This window comes from Coregonus clupeaformis, chromosome 3 (genome assembly GCF_020615455.1).
Source record: "Coregonus clupeaformis isolate EN_2021a chromosome 3, ASM2061545v1, whole genome shotgun sequence".
Taxonomy (NCBI): domain Eukaryota; kingdom Metazoa; phylum Chordata; class Actinopteri; order Salmoniformes; family Salmonidae; genus Coregonus; species Coregonus clupeaformis.
In genome coordinates, this window is record NC_059194.1 from 42,757,706 (window position 1) to 42,782,849 (window position 25,144).

The 25,144-nt window shown below is 39.5% G+C and overlaps 1 protein-coding gene across 1 annotated transcript in view; it reads right to left on the bottom strand.

The window, feature by feature from the left end:
• LOC121579078 (LARGE xylosyl- and glucuronyltransferase 2) overlaps window positions 1-25,144 on the bottom strand; it is a 255,289-nt gene that overhangs the window by 112,820 nt on the left and 117,325 nt on the right. Inside the window, exon 3 of the mRNA XM_041893357.2 lies at window positions 16,795-16,864. The gene's annotated coding sequence lies outside the window, so the exon portion shown is untranslated. The remainder of the gene's footprint in view (window positions 1-16,794; window positions 16,865-25,144) is intronic.

Here is a 25,144-nt window from a genome sequence, read left to right on the forward strand (position 1 = left end):
CAAGTTCCTTACTTTTTCCCCCTTCCACTTTCCTCTTCCGTTTTTGCGGTAATGCTGCAATTATTTGGTTGTAATTTTGGGTAGAGTAGACATTTCCATATGTTTTTGTAAGCTGCATGTGCGACAGAACTCCACCAGTCCTACCTATGATCTCATTTACAAAGATTATACCTTTTTCTTTATTTTTTTATAAAGAAATACTGGCTTTTTATCAATTAGTATATTTGAGTTTAACCAAAATATTTGTTGCATTATTTGTTCTGTCGTTTCTGGAGGATTAAATTGAAATTGCAGCCAACTTTCTATGGCTTGTTTTAGAAATAGCGATATTTGGGAGATGATTTCCTTTTCAAATAACCGAAAGAGAGAGGTTGTAATCTGAATAAAGGGAAAAAGGCCATTCTTGAACATGGGGTGAGACAATCTTACTAATTTGCTAGAGAACCAGTTCAGATTTAAGTATATTTTTTGTATGACTGAAGCTTTTAGTGATAGGTCCAATGCTTTAATATTTAATAATTTCTGTCCTCCAAATTCATATTAATTAGATAAATAGGCCCGTAAAATGTTGTCTGGCTTGCCGTTCCGAACAAAATGGAATATTTTTTTCTCATATAATTTCAAAAACTTTTCGCTAGGCGTAGGCAATACCATAAGCAAATAGGTAAACTGGGATAACACTAAAGAGTTAATCAGGGTGATTTTTCCACAAATAGACAGGTATTTACCTTTCCATGGTAGCAAGATCTTATCTACTTTTGCTAACTTTCTATTCAAATTTATTGGAGTGAGATCATTTATTTCATGTGGGATATGTATTCCGAATATAAATGCAAATTAATTACTTAAAAATCATACAATGTGATTTTCTGGATTTTTGTTTTAGATTCCGTCTCTCACAGTTGAAGTGTACCTATGCTAAAAATTACAGACCTCTACATGCTTTGTAAGTAGGAAAACCTGCAAAGTCAGCAGTGTATCAAATACTTGTTCTCCCCACTGTATAAACTCCAGTCAGACTTTATCAAATGCCTTTTCAAAGTCTGCTATGAATAGCAGGCCTGGTTTCCCAGATTTTCCATAGTGTTCTATTGTTTCCAGTACTTGCCTTATATTATCTCCAATCTATCATCCATGTAAAAAACCTGTCTGATTAGAATGAATAATGTCCGACAATACCTTTTTAATTCTATGCGCTACACATTTTGCTAGAATTTTTGCATCACAACACTGAAGTGTAAGGGGCCTCCAATTTTCTTAATGGACTGGATCTTTTTATTTCCTACTTGTATCCTTTTTCAGTAATAATGAAATCAGACCTTCTTCTTGAGTGTCTGATAATCTACCATTTACATAGGAGTGGTTAAAACATGCTAATAACGGTCCTCTGAGTATATCAAAAAATTTTTGGTATACCTCGACTGATATGCCATCCAACCGTGGATTTTTCCCGGACTTAAAGTCTTTAATTGCATCCAGATGTTCCTCCTCTGTAATTTCACATTCACATGAGTCTTTCTGTATGGCTGTTAATTTTACATTATCAATAGAAAAAAAATCCCTACAATTAGCTTCAGTTAGAGGAGATGGAGGCGACTGAAAGGAAAACATATGCTTAAAGTACTTTGCTTCCTCCTTCAAAATATAATTTGGTGAATCATAGGTGACTGACTCCATCATTTGTAACCAGTTTCAGTAAATTATTTTTGGTAGCATTTCTATGTTGAAGATAAAAAAATAATTTGGTGCATTTTTCCCCATATTCCCCTGAGAACAGTCTTTGTTTCCACTAATGTGATACAGCAAAGTTGCAGCTCCGGCAGCCATTGTGCCCTTTCCAAACAGCCTATATTTTGTATTGAATTACTTGTAAACATAATACTTTTTGTTAAGTTACAATAGGCGTCCAGTGTTGTTGGATGGTTGATTGGACAGTCACTGAAGCTGTATTTGTCTGTTATCATTGAAAATGATATTTCAGATGCAGCAGGTTTAGCTACTTAGCTAGCTAGCATTGCTAACGTTAGCACCATACAGGCTGAGAGACTAAGATTCCACAATAATTTGCCTGTAAATTTGATAATATATGTTGTGTTCTTCTAACAGGCCTACATTTTGTTTGGACTGTTGTGAAATGCACTCATAACTTATGACATAATAAGCACTATTTATAGACTAAGCTTAGTCTGGGCTTGATAGCCAGCTAGCTAAGCTAACTGCAGGCTAACTATGCAGAGCATTGCATCATGGGAGAGGAAATGCACCCTTGGAATCGTAGTATGCTGTAGACGACGGCAATACAGAAGCTTCAAAATGACAAAAACGAGGAACTGCACAGTATGACTAACAAAAATGATAAAACATCAAAATGTGAATCAAATCTTACAGTAGTGCATATATACTAGCAGCATAATAACTGGTTATAAAGTGGCAGAATTGTCCTTTAAGATACACTTCATGACAAAAAGTATGTGGACACCTGCTCGTCGAACATCTCATACCAATCATGGGCATTAATATGGAGTTGGTCCCCCCCTTTGCTGACATAACATCCTCCACTCTTCAGGGAAGGCTTTCGACTAGATGTTGGAACATTGCTGGGGGACTTGCTTCCATTCAGCAACAATGCCCCTGTGCAGGCTGGTCAAGTTCTTCCACACCGATTGCGACAAACCATTTCTGTATTGACCTCGCTTTGTGCACAGGGGCATTGTCATGCTGAAACAGGAAAGGCCTTCCCCAAACTGTTGGCACAAAGTTGGAAGCACAGAATCGCCTTGAATGTCATTGTATGTCATAGCGTTAAGATTTCCCTTCACTGGAACTAAGGGGCTTAGCCCGAACCATGAAAAACAGCCGCAGACCATTATTCCTCCTCCACCAAACTTTACAGTTGGCACTATGCATTGGGGCAGGTAGCGTTTTCCTGGCATCCACCAAACCCAGATTTGTTTGTCGGACTGCCAGATGGTGAAGCATGATTTATCACACAAGAGAACGCTTTTCCACTACTCCAGAGTCCAATGGCGGCGAGCTTTACACCACTTCAGCCGATGCTTGGCATTGCGCATGGTGATCTTATGCTTGTGTGAGGCTGCTCGGCCATGAAAACCCATTTCATGAAGCTCCCAACGAACAGTTATTTTGCGGATGTTGTTTCCAGAGGCAGTTTGGAACTCGGTAGTGAGTATTGCAAACGAGGACAGACGATTTTTATGCACTACGCGCTTCAGCACTCGGTGGTCCCGTTCTGTGAGCTTGTGTGGCCTACCACTTCGCGGCTGAGCTGTTGTTGCTCCTAGACGTTTCCACTTCACTATAACAGCACTTACAGTTGACCGGGGCAGCTCTAGCAGGACTAAAATGTTATGAACTGACTTGTTGGAAAGGTGGCATCTATGAAGGTGCCACGTTGAAAGTCACTGTACTCTTCAGTAAGGCCATTCTACTGCCAATGTATGTGTATGGAGATTGCATGGCAGTGTGCTCAATTTTATACAACTGTCAGCAACAGGTGTGGCTGAAATAGCTGAATCCACTAATTTGAAGGGGTGTCCACATACTTTTGTATATATATAGTGTAGCTAGGTTAGATGAGAGTCCAATAGAGAATGAGACATCCTCATAAAAAACAATCTGTTGTCTTGCCTCCACAGCACCAAGTGTCTGCTGAACTCCCCAACACTCCCCCATCTCTCTCTCTCTCTCACACACACACACACACACACACAAGCTCTCTCTCTCTCTGTGTGTGTACCCTCCTTTGTTGTCAGCCAGCAGTACTGGCACTCATTGGCTATGGGATTTGTTTATAGGCATTCATAGAGTCTTTAGTGGGTGTTGTTTTTGATGGCAGTGTCTATTAAGGGAGCGGTATGTGTGCGTGTGAGGTTTACAGCTTATCACAGAGAGAATTACAGGAGAAACAGCAGAGGACAAATTACCATCAGTTCAATCAGTCACACAGAGTGAGCGTGCACACACACACACACACACACACACACACACACACTCACACACACACGCTTCATAGGCATTTCTCTGACCTGCTGGCTGCTCAATCTCCCTCTATTCAAGACAAAAACCAGGGGTGAAACATGGCTCATATAATGTGTTCCATGACGGGTATCAGAGAGGAAGGATCTCCTAAGGCAAAGGCAGGTAGACAAGATGGCGTATTGAATAGAAAGTGGTACAAACCACCTCAAGATAAAAACATAATATTCAAAATCAGTAAGTTAGACTAAATATTAGCATTTCATATATTCTGGATAATAACACAAAACAGATCATAAGGCTAGATAAATATATCGACAAATATTACAACAACACGCAACACCCAAACATGGCGGAAGATAAGAGAGGAGAGTCGATCCCCAAGAGGAAACGCGACTCGTCGTCTGATACAGATTATGATATATGCTTTTCACCACTGGGTCTGGTAAGTGTGGAAAGCGACCTGTTGAAGTCGATAAATGACAAATTGGGCATACTAGAATTGGTCAGTAAGGACGTAAAAGAGTTGAAAGCGAGTCTTCAAATGAGTGACGAAAAAGCTTTGGTAATGGAGAAAGAAACCAAAAAATTAAAAGTGACAGTCTCTAAGATGGAAACGGACGTTAGGGAACTTAAAAAGGAGAACAACCTTCTGAAAGAAGCCTTACTGGACATCCAAACTAGATCGATGAGAGAAAATCTAGAGAGAATATTATGAAGGACTTCCTGCATACAGCGCTACAAATCCCATTCGAGGCTGTCGATAAAATCCAACTCGAACGTGTACACCGTTTCGGAAAAAGAGGACAGAAATATGAGCGCCCAATCGTTGCCAAATTTGCATTTTTTAAGGATAAAGCAATGGTTAAAAGCCTAGGGAAAAGACTTGCTGGCACGAAAATAGGCATGAATGATCAGTTCCCGAAGGAGATTGCAGAAAGGTGCAAAGTTCTGTATCCAATCTTCAAGGAAAACAGATTAAAAGGGAAACGTGTTGCACTCATGGTGGATAAACTGTATATCGACAACCAAATGTTCAGAGACACAAAGACTACTCCATGGCTATTCTAAAAGTTGTAATAGAGGAGTCGAATAATGGAGCACCCAATACTAGCAATGATAGGGATTGTAATATTAAATAACATTTATAGTAAGTATAGTATTTTATAAAACAATAAAACGATATAACAAGAAAAGATAACAAGCAGAATAATACATCTTTAAATGCAAATAATTAGAACATGGCTTTTTTGGTGGGAGGTTGTTGTTTTGGCGGATGGTTGTTGTGGTTGGTCCTGTGTTCTCTCTGGCGTCCTTTCCCCCTTGCGGCAGGTGTGGATGCGGGTGCGTTTGCACGCTCTGCCTATTTCTTCCGCAGTCAACCATGTGGTGTGCATTTTTGTGTTTGAAAAGGTGCGGCGTTAAGTGAGTGAGAGGGGAAATGGTTGCATATCCCAGAGCCGACGGGGGTCTATGAGCAGGGGTAGTGAGAGAGAGCTTTCAATTTTGTGTAGATGAGGGATATACATTTCTAAATATAGTATACATCTAATCTAATTTTTTATTGTCCTATCATGATGGAAAGATCCCCAACCCTATATCCTGGACACCCACCTGAGCAACCTATACAAGGAGAAGTTCCCATCTCTTTTATGGACCTGCTGTGAGTATACAGCCTAAACAGAGAAATAAAGGCGGTCAGAGACCTACTTGAGCAGCACCGCCCCCTCAAGATTCTGAGCCTGCCTGGCAGGGTTGGTCCTACAAAGCCAGAGCCCCCTGATGGGAGAGCATTATATACAAGGACATTCTCAAAGCTGCTAATGAGAACCTTGACGACCTTTTACCTAGCCGGTGGGGATTCCGGTGGGGTACCCCCACCCAGGTAGTGGCAGTGCTGGCAACACTGGCTGCAGTAACCCATGGGGAGGGGGGTCACACTCGGACAATCAGAGAGGGGGTTTATCGTTGTGGCCCAGGTGGCACAAAATAATCAAAGGTCTGACTGCACAGAGATGCTTGGGAAAATGGTTACAACAGGGATCAGAGTGTTTGTGTCTCTGGTGAAGAGGGTGGATCTGATCTCCATCACCTAGGACTTTACATAGATTAAGTAGATTAATCAAATCTCACATTGTTGTCAATTTCTGCTCAATCTGCAAGTATGTGCACTCGTAAATCAGGTCCTTTCTTGAGTTGGGCTCTGGGATATAACAGCCTTTGAGTATCTGATTTTATGGGGGATTGTGGAGGAGGAGGGTTGAGTGTGTTGGAGTATGTGAGTATGTGCGTGTGTGTTTGTCCGGCATCGGTTGTGGTGGGGGTGGGGATGTTGGGGGGAGGGGGGGGTATGGGATGGACCACGGGAATTATTTGCTAGGATAATAATTGCTTGTCAATAAATTAAATGTAATACAATGGCAATCCGGGTTATATGTTAAAATCCTACGCATGAACTGCCGACATTATTACGCATATTAATTGATAATGATGGAAAATAGGATATGCATAATTTTAAAAAAATAGTTATATATATATATATATATATATATATATATAGAGAGAGAGAGAGAGGTGACAGCATTGGAAATGCTTTTGGCGGTTAATCTGCTTCTGTTTTGTGGGTGGCACTGTGTGCTGTTTTCGATGGATGGGTCCTGGCCTCTCGGGCCCTTAGGGATCCGGAGGGACGTGGGTGGGATGCCGATCACCGGGATGACGGCTCAACTTGGGATGGGGAGGGGCTTTAGCGGGGGAATTAGTGGAGAACAATTGAAGGGTTACTCAGTAGCAATGCAAATATCACGGTACAGCTATATGGCCACTCAATCATTACTGTATTTTTTATTGGTAAATTTACAAACATATATAATGATAAATAGACTTGAAACTTGTATCTCATTATGGTGTATGGTGAAATAAGTATAGCCAATTATAATTGTAATGGCTTAGCTGATAATAACAAAAGAAGAACAATATTTACATGGCTCAAAGAGAAGGAATATAATATCTATTTTATACAGGAAACTCATTCAACAATTCGAGATGAAGTTGCGTGGAAAAAGGAATGGGGGGGAAAATATACTTCTCCCATGGGCAAAGAAATTCAAAAGGGGTGATGATATTAATTAATAGTAATTTCGATCCGAATGTGCAAATTGTCCAAATAGATACGCAAGGTAGATGGATTATTTTAAATATGTTATTGGACCATAAACAGATATGGCTCATTAACCTTTACGGACAAAATAATGATGATCCACACTTCTTTGACAATATATATAATAAATGATCAACCCTGCAAGCAATTCAAGACAATATTATTATGGTGGGGGATTATAATACTGTTGTAAATAGCTCAATGGACCATAAAGGAAATCACTCCACAAACAATCACCCACATGCTCTTAAGGAAATTGTGAATGTCATGGATACATTAGAACTAGTAGATATATGGAGGCTTAAATATACTGATCTAGTGAGATATACATGGCGGAGACTCAATCAAGCTAGTCGTCTTGACTTCTTTCTTATCTCATTCTCGTTGGCACCAAAAGTTTAAAAAGTGTTGATAGGGGACAGAATGCGGTCGGACCATCATATAATTGGCATATACATTACTCTTACTGAATTTCCACGTGGGCGAGGATATTGGAAATTTAATCAAAGCCTATTGGATGATGATTTATTTAAAATTAGAACAAAGGAATTTATAACTGACTTTTTCCGACATAACATACAGTGGGGAGAACAAGTATTTGATACACTGCCGATTTTGCAGGTTTTCCTACTTACAAAGCATGTAGAGGTCTGTAATTTTTATCATAGGTACACTTCAACTGCGAGAGACGGAATCTAAAACAAAAATCCAGAAAATCACATTGTATGATTTTTAAGTAATTAATTTGCATTTTATTGCATGACATAAGTATTTGATCACCTACCAACCAGTAAGAATTCCGTCTCTCACAGACCTGTTAGTTTTTCTTTAAGAAGCCCTCCTGTTCTCCACTCATTACCTGTATTAACTGCACCTGTTTGAACTCGTTATCTGTATAAACGACACCTGTCCACACACTCAATCAAACAGACTCCAACCTCTCCACAATGACTAAGACCAGAGAGCTGTGTAAGGACATCAGGGATAAAATTGTAGATAGCACAAGGCTGGGATGGGCTACAGGACAATAGGCAAGCAGCTTGGTGAGAAGGCAACTGTTGGCGCAATTATTAGAAAATGGAAGAAGTTCAAGATGACGGTCAATCACCCTCGGTCTGGGGCTCCATGCAAGATCTCACCTCGTGGGGCATCAATGATCATGAGGAAGGTGAGGGATCAGCCCAGAACTACACGGCAGGACCTGGTCAATGACCTGAAGAGAGCTGGGACCACAGTCTCAAAGAAAACCATTAGTAACACACTACGCCGTCATGGATTAAAATCCTGCAGCGCACGCAAGGTCCCCCTGCTCAAGCCAGCGCATGTCCACGCCCGTCTGAAGTTTGCCAATGACCATCTGGATGATCCAGAGGAGGAATGGGAGAAGGTCATGTGGTCTGATGAGACAAAAATAGAGCTTTTTGGTCTAAACTCCACTCGCCGTGTTTGGAGGAAGAAGAAGGATGAGTACAACCCCAAGAACACCATCCCAACCGTGAAGCATGGAGGTGGAAACGTCATTCTTTGGGGATGCTTTTCTGCAAAGGGAACAGGACGACTGCACCGTATTGAGGAGAGGATGGATGGGGCCATGTATCGAGAGATCTTGGCCAACAACCTCCTTCCCTCAGTAAGAGCATTGAAGATGGGTCGTGGCTGGGTCTTCCAGCATGACAACGACCCGAAACACACAGCCAGGGCCACTAAGGAGTGGCTCCGTAAGAAGCATCTCAAGGTCCTGGAGTGGCCTAGCCAGTCTCCAGACCTGAACACAATAGAAAATCTTTGGAGGGAGCTGAAAGTCCATATTGCCCAGCGACAGCCCCGAAACCTGAAGGATCTGGAGAAGGTCTGTATGGAGGAGTGGGCCAAAATCCCTGCTGCAGTGTGTGCAAACCTGGTCAAGACCTACAGGAAACGTATGATCTCTGTAATTGCAAACAAAGGTTTCTGTACCAAATATTAAGTTCTGCTTTTCTGATGTATCAAATACTTATGTCATGCAATAAAATGCAAATTAATTACTTAAAAATCATACAATGTGATTTTCTGGATTTTTGTATTAGATTCCGTCTCTCACAGTTGAAGTGTACCTATGATAAAAATTACAGACCTCTACATGCTTTGTAAGTAGGAAAACCTGCAAAATCGGCAGTGCATCAAATACTTTTTCTCCCCACTGTAGGTACAGCAAATCCACTTATTGTATGGGACACCTTTAAATGTGCCTTTAGAGGCCATGCAATTCAGTACTCATCTCGAAAACAAAAGCAATTTAGGTCAAAAGAGTTTATACTAACAAAGGAAATAGAAAGTCTAACAGAACAGATAGATGGCAATAAAAACTGTAACATAGAGGCTCAGAATAAATTAGAGGAAAAACAAAAAGAAATGGAGAAACGTATTCAAGAAAGATCAAGTGTAATATATTATAAAAATAAAGCAAACTGGATGGAATATGGGGAAAAATGCACAAAATTATTTTTTTTATCTTCAACATAGGAATGCTACCAAAAAGAACATAATGAAACTGGTTACAATTGACGGAGACACCCATGATTCACCAAATGATATTTTGAAGGAGGAAACAAAGTACTTTAAGCATATGTTTCCTTTTCAGTCGCCTCCATCTCCTCTAACTGAAGCTAATTGTAGAGATGTTTTTCTATTGATAATGTAAAATTAACAGCCATACAGAAAGAATCATGTGAAGGTGAAATTACAGAGGAGGAACTTCTGGATGAAATTAAAGACTAAGTCCGGGAAAACTCCAACCCTTTTTTGATATACTAAGAGGACCGTTATTAGCATGTTTTAACCACTCCTATGTAAATGGTAGATTATCTGACACTCAAGAAGAAGGTCTGATCTCATTATTACTGAAACAGGATACAAGTGGAAAATATAAAGATCCAGTCCATTTAAAAAATTGGAGGCCCCTTACACTTCAGTGTTGTGATGCAAAAATTCTAGCAAAATGTATAGCGCATAGAATTAAAAAGGTATTGTCGGATATTATTCATTCTAATCAGACAGGTTTTTTACATGGAAGATACATTGGAGATAATATAAGGCAAGTATTGGAAACAATAGAACACTATGGAAAATATGGGAAACCAGGCCTGCTATTCATAGCAGACTTCGAAAAGGCATTTGATAAAGTACGACTGGGGTTTTATATAAATGCCTGGAGCATTTCAATTTTGGAGAATCTCTTATAAAATGGGTCAAAATCATGTATAGTAACCCTAGGTATAAAATAGTAAATAATGGCTATTCCTCAGAAAGTTTTAAACTGTCAAGAGGAGTGAAACAAGGTTGTCCACTATCGGCATATCTATCTATTGTGGCCATTGAGATGTTAGCTATTAAAATCAGATCCAATAATAATATCAGAGGATTAGAAATCCAGGGCTTAAAAACAAAGGTGTCATTGTACGCTGATGATTCATGTTTACTTTTAAATCCACAACTAGAATCCCTCCACAGCCTCATAGAGGATCTAGATACATTTTCTAACCTGTCTGGATTACAACCAAATTATGACAAATGTACTATATTGCGTATTTGATCACTAAAAAATATTTTTTTTACATTACCATGTAGTTTACCAATAAAATGGTCTGATGGTGATGTGGATATACTCGGAATACATATCCCAAAGGAAATAAATGATCTCACTTCAATACATTTTAATAGAAAGTTAGCAAAAATAGATAAGATATTGCTAACATGGAAAGGTAAAGACCTGTCAATTTGTGGAAAAATTACCCTGATTAACTCTTTAGTATTATCCCAGTTGACCTATTTGCTTATGGTCTTGCCTACGCCTAGCGAACAGTTTTTTAAATTATATGAGAAAAAAATATTCAATTTTATTTGGAACGGCAAGCCAGACAAAATTAAAAGGGCCTATTTATATAATGAATATGAATTCGGAGGACAGAATTTATTAAAAATTAAAGCATTAGACCTATCACTAAAAGCTTCAGTCATACAAAAGTTATACTTAAATCCGAACTGGTTCACCCAATGTCTCACCCAATGTTCAAGAATGGCCTTTTTCCCTTTATTCAGATTACAACCTCTCATTTTCAGTTATTTGAAAAGGAAATAATCTCCCAAATGTCACTATTTCTAAAACAAGCCATAGAAAGTTGGTTGCAATTTCAATTTAATCTTCCAGAAACGACAGAACAAATAATGCAACAAATATTGTGGTTAAATTCAAATATACTAATTGACAAAAAACCTTTATTTTTTGACAGAATGTTTAAAAAAGGTATAATCTTCGTAAATGATATCATCGGTAGGACTGGTGGAGTTATGTCGCACATGCAGCTAACAAAAACATATGGAAATGTCTGCTCTACCCAAAATTACAACCAAATAATTGCAGCATTACCACAAAAGTGGAAGAGGAAAGTGGAAGGGGGAGAAAGTAAGGAACTTGTCTGTCGGCCTTGCATTAAAGAACATAATTGGTTAAGGAAAACTGTGATAAATAAAAAAGTATATCAGTTTCACTTAAGGACCAAAGGATTGACAGCCGTCCCATATAAATTGCAAAATAGTTGGGAAGAGATTTTTGACGTACCAATCCCATGGCATAGTGTTTATGAACTGACACGCAAAACGACACCGGATTCAAAAATTATAATCTTTCAATTTAAATTATTATATAAAATTCTTGCTACCAATAGAATGTTATTTATATGGGGGATACAATCTTCCCAGCTCTGCAGATTTTGCTGTGAAGAGACAGAATCATTAGATCATTTGTTTTGGTTCTGTCCATTTGTAGCTTGTTTTTGGACACAGGTCCAGGAATGGCTAAAGGATTGCAATATTTACCTGGAGCTAACCTTGCAGATAGCATTACTGGGTGATCTGAAAAGTCATAGTCAATCGATCAATAATATAATAATACTTTTAGCAAAAATGTTTATTTTTAATTCACAATCTGTAGAAGCAATGAGAATAGAAAGGTTCAGAACTTTTGTAAAACATCACAGTACGGTTGAAATATATATGGCAAATAGAAATCCTATATGTATGGTGTTAAAAGATAGATGGGAGGTATTGAATGGAGTTGAAGGATGGGACTAATAACAAATAACAATAAATAATAACAAGATAACTAATAATGTAAGCATACTGTGTCCATAATAAGTATATAGGTTGTATGTTGGGAGCTTTTGGGAAAGAGCACAGTTAGAAAGATATGGCATATAGAAGCAAACCGGATGGACATCATGAAAATGATCGGAGAGGTTGAGAGTAGAAGTTCAGGAGCAAAAACAAATAAAACAGAATTATTGTAAAATTGAATGTGTCCATAAGGTATAGATAGTAAGTATAGGCTGGAAGTAGAGGCCTGGTCATTGTTGTTCACTAATTTACCCCAAGTAGGGAAAGGATGGCGGGGTGATGTGAAGTGATGCAGACGATTACATTGATGGAAGTTACAATCTATCTGCAATACTAAGCTGATCTCAAAGGCAATATGACATACTGCTATCAGTTTTATTGACCTTTCTCTCGCTCTCTCTGCTTCTGCTCGGTTTCCTCCTCAATCTCATCTGTCTTTCCTCATCCCTACTGTAAAATATCCTTCTTTCATTCATGAATTCTCTGTCTCTGTGTCTCTGTGTCTTTCACTCTCTCTCCTCTCTCTCTCCATCCCCTCTCTAATCCCTCTGGAGGGGGTTCCGGTTACCTTCCCGCTCCGTTTCCACGGTAACTCCCCAACCAGAAAACTTTCTCTCAGGTTAGAGAGAGCTGCACAGCTTTCGTTTTTCTTTCTTTCATTTATTTTTCTGGGGAATTGGAGAGAGGGATTAGTTTCTATATAGCCTTATCCTCCTGAGCGAGACAGAGAAGCTAAACTAACTCAGCACAGCTATTACTGTCTCATACTACTGTTGTGTTTCTCCTGCTCTGTCTCATCAAGGGGGAAGTGTTTCCCTGCATTTACTTTTGTGAGGCAGACCACATTGTCATTGGCTTCAGTTGGTTTTCTATACAGATTGTTAGTTTTGGTAGCACTGTATGCTGAGTCAAGGCCACGGCCTCATCACCACATCTCTCAGGAAACCCTGAGAGAATAGCAACAGCCATTCTAGTGAAGAAACGCTACTGATCCTAGCAGAAAGCCACTGAGAGCCACTGACATCAGGCAGGTAAAATGCCTCATTAGCCCCTTGCAAGAGGAATAATGTGAAAAAGGAAAAAGTCAATATTTCTACACAGCAGGCAGCGTGAAATGAAGTGAACACAAAGCTTACTGTGGTCTAGACTGGGAGATGGAGAGAGAGTCTACTGTAGCAGAAATGACTAAAGATGGCAGGGCTATCAAACTGTCATATGGGTCCTAGGAAATCATTTTTTCCCAAGTACCACTGGTACACAGTACACTGACACAGTCTTAATGCCTATTACTCAACGTAGTTGATGTTAATGTGTTTATTTGCCTGTCTGATGTTTGCTTATGTAATTAATGGGTTGCTGAGTTTCTGCAATTTCTCCTTCAGAACCCACACACGTGCACAACACAACACACACACAAGCATAAGTACACACATTCATGCTCGCACACACACACACACACTCACACTCCAAACCCACGTCACATGAATAGCGAGATAACACAGCTCAATAGTGCTTTATCTTGTTTAAATAACCTCTGCTGTGATGATACTCAAGCCCAGAGAATGCAAATTAAATCAGATATCTGTGATATTATGACCTTCTGTTGTGCCTTTTACCGTATATGATTAGTATGTGTGAATGAAATGAGGTAACGAACCAAACCATCACCAATCCTACAGATGTATGATCTTAATTTGATCACCCTGTTGCAGGAGAACTTTCCTGCAATGCAGGACATTTAAAACGTGTAGTGTATTTGATATTTAAAAAGGCTTGAATTTTCCACTTTGAAATGTCTGACTCCCTTAGAAAAAATGTATCAACCCCTACAAAAATGTCCATTAATTATAAACCTATATAATAATTCCCATTTCCTGTTGCTGCAGGATTATTTTCCTGCTGTAGCAAACTGGCTCAGATTAAGATCCTCCATCTGTATGTAGATGTAAAAGTGATAACACTAGAGGATATGTTAACACACACACACACACACACACACACACACACATACACACACACACGCAAGCAGGCAGGCACACAGGCTCACTCACACATGCATGTGCACATACTGTATACAAATACACACCTATACGCATAATAATACACAGGCAGCCACGCAGGCAGCCACGCACCCACACACAAACACTAACATGGACACAATTACCATCAAATGCTAGGAAAGGCTTTGACAGGTTGTCATCTGGTAAGTGGGTTATTCAATCTATTGGTGCGTATATTACAAACCTATATCTAATCGGAATGTGAATAATGTGTTGTTATTATAAGCATAGAGTTAACAAGGATGTGAATACCTAGCCGAGTGAAAGAGACTCTAAAAGGTGTCAGGGCCTCAGAGGAAAAAAATACATTTGTCAAACCTTCCTTCAACTCTTACCACCACCATTGGGACCACTAACCTAATGTTCTAATAGTGAACCTTATTTAGATCATAACAGAAAGGTACAGTAGCTTCAACTCGCATCTGATGAAATGGCTGAATTAGTGATGAGCCAAGCAAGGTGGACTATAGATGCCTCATAGAATCTGAACTGCACTCATAATAGTTTGAATTGAATCTAGCTGATGCGCTTGTCCAAGCATGGAGCTAGATGCATCATGGCAACAGACTGAGCTTCTGTTTGTATAAAAACAGAAAGGTACCTCTTCCCCAGTTTATTGCGCAATAAGCCTGGGACATCAACCATTTTAAATTGGCCTTAGTGGGAGTGATCATAGAATTTTATTGGAGTGACCTACTGAGTAAAATATTTGTCATCATTTAATTTGAGCGAATCCGTTGCCTGGGCAGCTCCTTCCCATGAATCTCAGCGTGTTACCTAGCAACAACAAAAATACTTATGATTTGTCTGATTGAATGTGTCCTTTGCTATACAAATAAGCGTTTAAAACACGCTTGTAATCCAGGGTCTCCCATTTTCCACCTGTAGAAAATAATGCGGTAGCTTAATCTCGCATGACTGCTTGGTCTAGAATGGACTACAATGGCAGCCAATAGGCAGAAAATGGGAGACCCTGGATAAAAACGTGTTTTAAACGCTTATTCGATAGTGAAGCACAATTTCAACCCGACAAATCATAAGTATTGTTCCTAGAGATATTGGATATGCCTCTGTTGACTGGAAACGTTATTTTGGTGATACCGAATAGTTTAGATTTTGATTGATCAAGGAAGCCAGGCTACGGAAGTTTCAACAACGAGCCATCTGTCTGTAAACAATGGCTCGTTGTGGGACGAAGCAATGACTGACCCAGCCACTTCATATAACACGAAAGAGAAGCTAACCAGCTAGTGCAACACTAAATGCAATGTTCCTTCGAAAAGCTAGCTAGCTAGCTACAGTAGTAAGATAATTTTATCACAATTAACACGTTTTAATGAAGCAGCAACTGCCTGTGCTGCGCTGAGTCAGTGCAGAATCGAGACAGCTCAGCTGCTGCTGCTGAACGTAAGAGGTGCCCTAGACAGATGGGGGAGGTGATTGGTTGGAAGATTAAGCAAATTAAGCCAATGAGTAATGAGCCTTGAATTCTAGCCTTCCATTTCCCCTGTTCTAGTTTTCAGCCTTTGACGTGACTTCTGCTTTCGGACGTTAACAAGGCGACACTCCATCTTAACTCCTCCTCCACATTTAGTGGATTGGTTGATCAGTGCAGAAGATAACCTCCCCCGACAGTTAAAAAAATACATTCTCATGAAGACCAGAATGTGGGGATCTAGTTTCAGGCGTTTATTTCATGCCTGCTATATTAGGTTGTATCCTAACAAAGGCCAAGTTTGACGCTGTGTTCCAATAGACTTTCCGTGCATTTTGGACGAAGTGACTGGGAACGAGATTACTGTAGCATTGACTGATGTGTACACACACACACACACACACACACACACACACACACACACACACACACACACACACACACACGTACATAACTAAGCTTTTTATTAGAGTGTGCTAGCAAGGAGAACAAAAGATACAGAGCTAAGTAATGAGATTGATTATACAGTAAGTGTGGAATGAAATGGCATGCATTAAAATAAACCATCAATCAGCTTAACCGAACATGTTTAGGGGTAATGATTTTCAGAATGATTGATTTCAGACAAGTTCAATGGAACGGTCAATAAAGTTAAAATAGATTGTAACTAAAACAGTAATTTCATATTCAACTGAACACACAGGAGCAAACACAAATGGCACACACGCATGCGAGCTCACACACGCGCACGCACGCACACCTGAGGGAATCAAAAGCGGAGGCAGCCGGTCACTCAAAAAAACAAAATGGTAGCACAAACTGGTTTTCAGGTGTGTCTCTCTCCTCCTCTTTCTCCCTATCTTTCCCTCTCTATCTCTCTGAAATAAATATAACCATGATCAATCACACACTCATTACTTATTTATATTGAGCTGTGTATGTTCTGTAGACCTGTTGAAAAGCAAAGTGACATATTGGCATTCCAGTCTTACCTTTATGCTTCTGCCCCTGTGCTTCTACTCAGGAGACCCCTCACACACCCATCGTAGCTTCAGCTCCAGCCTGTAAAAACATACAGACATGAATTATTATCTAGTATTTACTCACTCGCAAACACAGAGCACACAATAACACATACGTGTCCAAACAAGCTCCTTGAGGAAAAGAGAAAAAAAGAATCCTAACACCAATCCCAGCTTGTGAATAAACAGCTCATTCACGTAACCCCAAACACAAACATCAAAACCCTAACACGCCAATGACCCAGAGCACTGACTCTGTGTGTATGTCTTGATACCTACTGTACAGTCCTTCAGTATTCTCAGAGACATACTGTACTGTTCTCTCCCGTATTGCACAACATCTGTCTCTTTGACAGGGAACCTTAAAACGGGAAACCTTTTGTTCCACCTCTGCGACCCCCAATTACCTTAATCTTCTTCCTCCAGTAATCCCAGCAGGGGAACCTTTTTGATGGGACACGCTTGAACGAACATCAAAGTTGGCGTCTTGATGGTGTGGGCACTGTGGGCTGGGCTGTATGTGCCCGTCAGAGCAGGACTAGTGGATTAATCTTGGATAGGAGAGAGGGCCTAATAAAGGCATTTGATGTGATGATTGGATGTGATGGGCAGACAAATCTATGTGAGCAAATATGAACAGTTTCAATGGAGGTGAAATGTGGGAGAGAGGAGAGGGTGTGTGTGTGTGTGCGCGCATTTACTGAATGTCTGTGTGCGTACAACTTTAACAGCCTGCATGGGCTTCTAACCTCAGAGAGTGAGGGTTGGATGAGGTTTTCTTTCTCCTCATTGTGCTGACGTTTGCACTGACATGAACCTCAGTCATAAGTACACCATATAATGATAGCAGCTTCACCAGAACAAAACAATGCATTCATGGACAAGACTCCTGTTACGATTCCAACAACAACACACACAACAACCGGAATTTTCCATTCACTTCTGAAATTCAAGGCCTTTTTTTTTTTTCCTAGTTGTGGATTTGTTTTGGGGGGGGGGGGTGGATCAGCTTAATATTGCAGATAGATTGTATCCTCTATCAATGTAATTGTCTGCATCACTTCCAATCCCCCATGTTTTTTATATATATACTCCCCTTTATTACTTTTCAACCCCGCCATCCTTTCCCTACTTGGAGTAAATTAGTGAACAACAATGCCCAGGCCTCTACTTCCGGTCTATACTTACTATCTACACCTTATGGACACAGTTCATTTTACAATAATTCTATTATATATATATATATATATATAGACAAGTTTTTGAGCCGTTTCCGCTCTACTTCCTGAACTCCTCCCGTCGATGCAATCCACTTCCGTTCTGCCGGGCTGGGTTTGTTTTGCTAGCTAGCTCCGTTGTGCCGACAAAGCACTGATATCGCAGTGACAAAGAGGATATAAAAATTACAATTACAACATGAAGAAAAGTGGTTCGGGAACGACGTGTGCGGTAGTTGGTTGCAAAAACTCGAGAAAGCACCTGAACGAGTGGTTAGATAGAGAGTGCTACGACCACAAACCAGCTACGAAGAGGCAATGTCCATGCGCTCCATTGTTTAAATTTTTTCGCAAGCCTGATACCGACTCGGAATCAAGGACCTGGCTGAAGGCATTGAATCTAAAGAAACCACCCCTCAACGTTTTTGTTTGTTCCTATCACTTTGTTGACCAAAAACCTACCAAGGATAATCCTTTCCCAGAGTTGTGGTTGGGATACAATCGCCCTCCCCAGCCAAATTGGCGTCAACTCACCCAGCGGACCACTGCCTCCCCCCAGATAAAGAAACGCAGACTTGAATCTGAGGGTAAGTTCAGCAACTTTAGCTATGAAGCTGACAATACTGTTAATTATGAAGAAGTTGTCATACATTAACATTGCTACCGGTATTTTGCTAAGGCAGTTGATTATTTTGGAGATGGGACAAACAATGCCCACGATAGCTACATCATTAAGTGTGTGTGTGTGTGTGTGTGTGTGTGCCTGCCTGCGTGTGCCTTAGTCTACATCATAAATACAATGCAAGGTGGCAGGCTGTTGTGATGATGATTGTGTGTGTGCGTGTGAGTGCAATGTTGTAGTACACATTATTCCATTGTGATGTTTGTAGTGAGAGGACTCTATGCCTGCATTAATTTTGCTCCATCCATGTTTTCTCTTCCCCTTTTTAGATGCTCCAGAAACCTGTCAGCCTGTCTGTGAGGCCGAGCCTGCTACACCATAATTTCGAGATGCCCAGACCCAATGGGAGGATCCGTCACATATTGATCACATTTACTGTTCAACAACACAGTCTGTTAAAGTAGACAAGGCCACACAGTGCGAGGCAGAAATGGGTCCTACTGTGACCAGCACCACGGTCATTGATGATGCTAGGTCCCGGCTGTATACAGGGAGTGCTTATGGTTCAATTCTTCACCCTGGTGACGGTGTTGTTGCCTTTCAGTAAGCCATCAATTACCCTTCCTGTTGTTGACCAAATACTTATGACGTTGATGAAACTAAAACTAAACCTAATATTAGGAGATATTGCTCACCGCTTCAATGTGTCTACATCAATGGCAAGCATTGTGATTAGTCACTGGATTGACGTGATGGGTGAACAGTTCAAAGTCCTGATCCCCTGGCTTCCAAGAGAGACCATTCGTGCCACCATGCCCTTGTCGTTTCAGAGGAACTACCCTCGAACCACCTGCATCATTGACTGTGCCGAAAGTGCCATGCAGAGAGCCACAAACCACGACTCAAGGAGTGACACTTTCAGCCAGTATAAATCAAGCAACACTGTGAAATATCTCGTCGCTGTGGCCCCTAATGGGCTAATCATGTTTATATCTGATGCCTATGCTGGCAGAAGCAGCGATAACTTTATCACCATGGACAGTGGGTTCCTAGACTATCTGAGGGCTGGCTGGTGATGAGGTCATGGCGGACCGTGGGTTCACCATTCGAGACTTGCTTGATGAGAGAAGGGTCAGTTTGAACATCCCTGCTTTCACCTACAGGCGCAATCAGTTGACCAATGAGGAGACGACACGCACCAGGCGAGTAGCCAATGTCTGCATACATGTGGAAAGAGCAATCCAGAGACTGAAGGTGTTTAAGATTTTATCCCAGAATGTTCCCATCAGCATGGCACCGAAACTGGACAACATCTTAACCATCTGTGCTGGCCTAGTTAACCTGAAGAGCCCACTGATCAGTGAGGTTTAGAATCTTGCCCTGTGTCCCTGTCTACCAACACCCAGCCATGTTGTTAATTAAATACAGATAAACACAACAAATACTGTGTGCATTGTATTTTTTAATATTATATATGAATATTTTCATAGTGATGTAATTGTGTGGGCTGCTTTTGTATTTTACTTTTTAATACCTGTTAAGATTAAACACGCAATCTTTCTTGTTGAAGCCATTTGTTTAGTTTCCTCAAAACAATTAATTAATCCAGTGTTATTTATGTACAGTATGAGCTTACTATGAATTATGAACTGTGTTAAAATAAATTGTAGCACTCTAAGGATTGAAATTACATCAAACTTTATTTTCACTCAAACAGTAGGCACACTGATATATTGCACAGCATAAAGAGATCATGTAAACAATGGACATCTGTTGGCTCCTGTGGGCATGACCTAAATAAGGCAGTTTATTTTGGTTTTAAAATGCTGAGATATTTACTGCAGAACTGTAACCTTCCCTCAACAAAATCATCAACAATTTTCGGGAGCATGTGGGCAAAGTAGAATGTGCGCAGCCTTATGATATGCCCCTGGACAAAGCCTTGGTCGTAGGGTACTTCGATTTCTAGGTGCTCAGTTTTGTTCCAGATCACCAACATGGAGTGCTGAAGCCCTGTGCAGTGCATCCCAATTTGTACCTGCATGTAGTAGCCTTTTGGACCATTGCAGGCAATATGGTAATCTACCCTATCTCCGTTTGCCACAGTTGTGATTTCGCAGTTCTTTGTTGCCAAAAATTCTGCAAGTGACTTGTTTCCCATCACAGGTGATTTGATCTCCAACAGAATGTCGTTGTTTATCACTCCATCGGGAGATGCTGCAAGCCATGGTTTCTTTTCGCACACCACTAAGTCTTTGGTTTCAATGCTGTTGCCCAGAGTTTCCAAATAGTCCCTTGCAAGTTCCTCCCCCTCCGCTCCTTGACGGGTTGCGGCATAGTAGTAGAACCGTGTTCCCAAGCTAGCGTCGACATCGCTGTGTTTACACCGGCAGACGTTGTGCCAACAACTTCCGGCGGAAATGAAATGCATTTGTGTAGAGTTATGGCGCCACCCGGGATACAGCGCGTAAACTTGTCTATATATATATATTATTTTTTTTGCTCCTGAACTTCTTCTACTCTCAACCTCTCCGATCATTTTCATGATGTCCATCCGATTTGCTTCTATATGCCATATCTTTCTAACTGTGCTCTTTCCCAAAGCTACCAACATACAACCTATATACTTATTATGGACACAGTATGCTTACATTATTAGTCATCTTTGTTATTATTTGTTGTTATTTGTTATTAGTCCCATCCTTCAACTCTATTCAATACCTCCCATCTATCTCTTAACACCATCCATATAGGATTTCTATTTGCCATATATATTTCAACCGTACTGTGATGTTTTACAAAAGTTCTGAACCTTTCTATTCTCATTGCTTCTACAGATTGTGAATTAAATATAAACATTTTTGCTAAAAGTATTATTATATTATTGATCGATTGACTATGAGTTTTCAGATCACCCAGTAATGCTATCTGCAAGGTTAGCTCCAGGTAAATATTGCAATCCTTTAGCGTTTCCTGGACCTGTGTCCCAAAAACAAGCTACAAATGGACAGAACCAAAACAAATGATCTAATGATTCTGTCTCTTCACAGCAAAATCTGCAGAACTGGGAAGATTGTATCCCCCATATAAATAACATTCTATTGGTAGCAAGAATTTTATATAATAATTTAAATTGAAAGATTATAATTTTTGAATCCAGTGTCGTTTTGCGTGTCAGTTCATAAACACTATGCCATGGGATCGGTACGTCAAAGATCTCTTCCCAACTATTTTGCAATCTATATGGGGCAGCTGTCAATCCATTGGTCCTTAAGTGAAACTGATATACTTTTTTATTTATCACAGTTTTCCTTAACCAATTATGTTCTTTAATGCAAGGACGACAGACAAGTTCCTTACTTTCTCCCCCTTCCACTTTCCTCTTCCACTTTTGCGGTAAGGCTGCAATTATTTGGTTGTAATTTTGGGTAGAGCAGACATTTCCATATGTTTTTGTTAGCTGCATGTGCGACATAACTCCACCAGTCCTACCGATGATATCATTTACGAAGATTATACCTTTTTTAAACATTCTGTCAAAAAAATAAAGGTTTTTTGTCAATTAGTATATTTGAATTTAACCACAATATTTGTTTCATTATTTGTTCTGTCGTTTCTGGAGGATTAAATTGAAATTGCAACCAACTTTCTATGGCTTGTTTTAGAAATAGTGATATTTGGGAGATTATTTCCTTTTCAAATAACTGCAAATGAGTTGTTGTAATCTGAATAAAGGGAAAAAGGCCTTTCTTGAACATTGGGTGAGACAATCTTACTAATTTGCTTGAGAACCAGTTTGGATTTAAGTATAACTTTTGTATGACTGAAGCTTTTAGTGATAGGTCTAATGCTTTAACATTTAATAATTTCTGTCCTCCGAATTCATATTCATTATATAAATATGCCCTTTTAATTTTGTCTGGCTTGCCGTTGCAAATTAAATTGAATATTTTTTTCTCATATAATTAAAAAAACTGTTCGCTAGGCGTAGGCAAGACCATAAGCAAATAGGTAAACTGGGATAATACTAAAGAGTTAATCAGGGTGATTTTTCCACAAATTGACAGGTATTTTCCTTTCCATGGTAGTAAGATCTTATCTATTTTTGCTAACTTTCTATTAAAATGTATTGAAGTGAGATCATTTATTTCATTTGGGATATGTATTCCGAGTATATCCACATCACTATCAGACCATTTTATTGGTAAACTACATGGTAATGTAAAAAATTGTATTTTTTAGTGATCCAATACGTAATATAGTACATTTGTCGTAATTTGGTTGTAATCCAGAGCGGTTAGAAAATGTATCTAGATCCTCTATGAGGCTGTGGAGGGATTCTAGTTGTGGATTTAAAAGAAAACATGAATCATCAGCGTACAATGACACCTTTGTTTTTAAGCCCTGGATTTCTAATCCTCTGATATTATTATTGGATCTGATTTTAATAGCTAACATCTCGATGGCCACAATAAATAGATATGCCGATAGTGGACAACCTTGTTTCACTCCTCTTGACAGTTTAAAACTTTCTGAGAAATAGCCATTATTTACTATTTTACACCTAGGGTTACTATACATGATTTTGACCCATTTTATAAGAGATTCTCCAAAATTGAAATGCTCCAGGCATTTATATATAAACCCCAGTCGAACTTTATCAAATGCCTTTTCGAAGTCTGCTATGAATAGCAGGCCTGGTTTCCCATATTTTCCATAGTGTTCTATTGTTTCCAATACTTGCCTTATATTATCTCCAATGTATCTTCCATGTAAAAAACCTGTCTGATTAGAATGAATAATATCCGACAATACCTTTTTAATTCTATGCGCTATACATTTTGCTAGGATTTTTGCATCACAACACTGAAGTGTAAGGGGCCTCCAATTTTGTAAATGGACTGGATCTTTATATTTTCCACTTGTATCCTTTTTCAGTAATAATGAGATCTTCTTCTTGAGTGTCATATAATCTACCATTTACATAGGAGTGGTTAAAACATGCTAATAACGGTCCTCTTAGTATATCAAAAAAGGTTTGGTATACCTCGACTGGTAAGCTATCCAACCCTGGAGTTTCCCCAGACTTAAAGTCTTTAATTGCATCCAGAAGTTCCTCCTCTGTAATTTCACCTTCACATGAGTCTTTCTGTGTGGCTGTTAATTTGACATTATCAATAGAAAAAAAATCTCTACAATTAGCTTCAGATAGAGGAGATGGAGGTGACTGAAAAGAAAACATATGCTTAAAGTACTTTGTTTTTTCCTTCAAAATATCATTTGGTGAATTATGGGTGACTCCATCAATTGTAACCAGTTTCATTAAGTTATTTTTGGTAGCATTCCGATGTTGAAGATTAAAAAATAATTTTGTGCATTTTTCCCCATATTCCATCCAGTTTGCTTTATTTTTATAATATATTACACTTGATCTTTCTTGCATAAGTTTCTCCATTTCTTTTTGTTTTTCCTCTAATTTATTCTGAGCCTCTATGTTACAGTTTTTATTGCCATCTATCTGTTCTGTTAGACTTTCTATTTCCTTTCTCAGTATAAACTCTTTTGACCTAAATTGCTTTTGTTTTCGAGATGAGTACTGAATTGCATGGCCTCTAAAGGCACATTTAAAGGTGGCCCATACAATAAGGGGATTCGCTGCACCTATGTTATGTTGGAAAAAGTCAGTTATAAATTCCTTTGTTCTAATTATAAATAAATTATCATCCAATAGGCTTTGATTAAATTTCCAATATCCTCGCCCACGTGGAAATTCAAGGCCTTTCTCAAAGGTCAGTGTCTCAGTGTGTGTGTGTATGTGTGTGTGTGTGTGTGTGTGTGTGGTTGGGTAGGTCTGTGTGCGCGTGTGTGTGTGTGTGTACGTGCATAGAGTATTGTATGTGTTTGCTTGCGGATTCCCAGGTTTTTTACCTAACAAAAGGGACACTGTCAGACCCTTAGTTGTCCCAAAATGAGATTGTTTTGTTCTATGGTGTAATCAGCTGAATTAAGTTACTGAGATTGACATTAATTAACTCTGTTTGATTACTATTATAGAGTGAAGAGCCAAAACAATGGCTGTGAGTGTGTGTGTATGCATGCGTGCGTGCCTTTAATTTCTTTCTGCTTTATTTTATTTGACAGACCTCCTCCCAAATCACCAAACGGGTTGTTTGGATGCTGATTGGTTGATAACAGGGAGTTATAGCACCACAATCCCCACATTCCACGTGTTGTGCCTGTTAACAGTTGTCCCACAGCCCAGCCAGTCAATTTATAAGCGTCTAGACAATATTTCCTGATGCTACTGGCCTAGCATTTGGTTTGGTACAGTGGGGGTTAATATAAGCCTCGCTGTGTGCCTATCTGAATGTTGCAGTATATATATATTTTTTATCTCCACCGTGCCATACATTTGAATGTGACGAGAATAACAGCTTCTCCGTTCCAGGCGAATTCATTTATCAGGATCATTATAATGGAT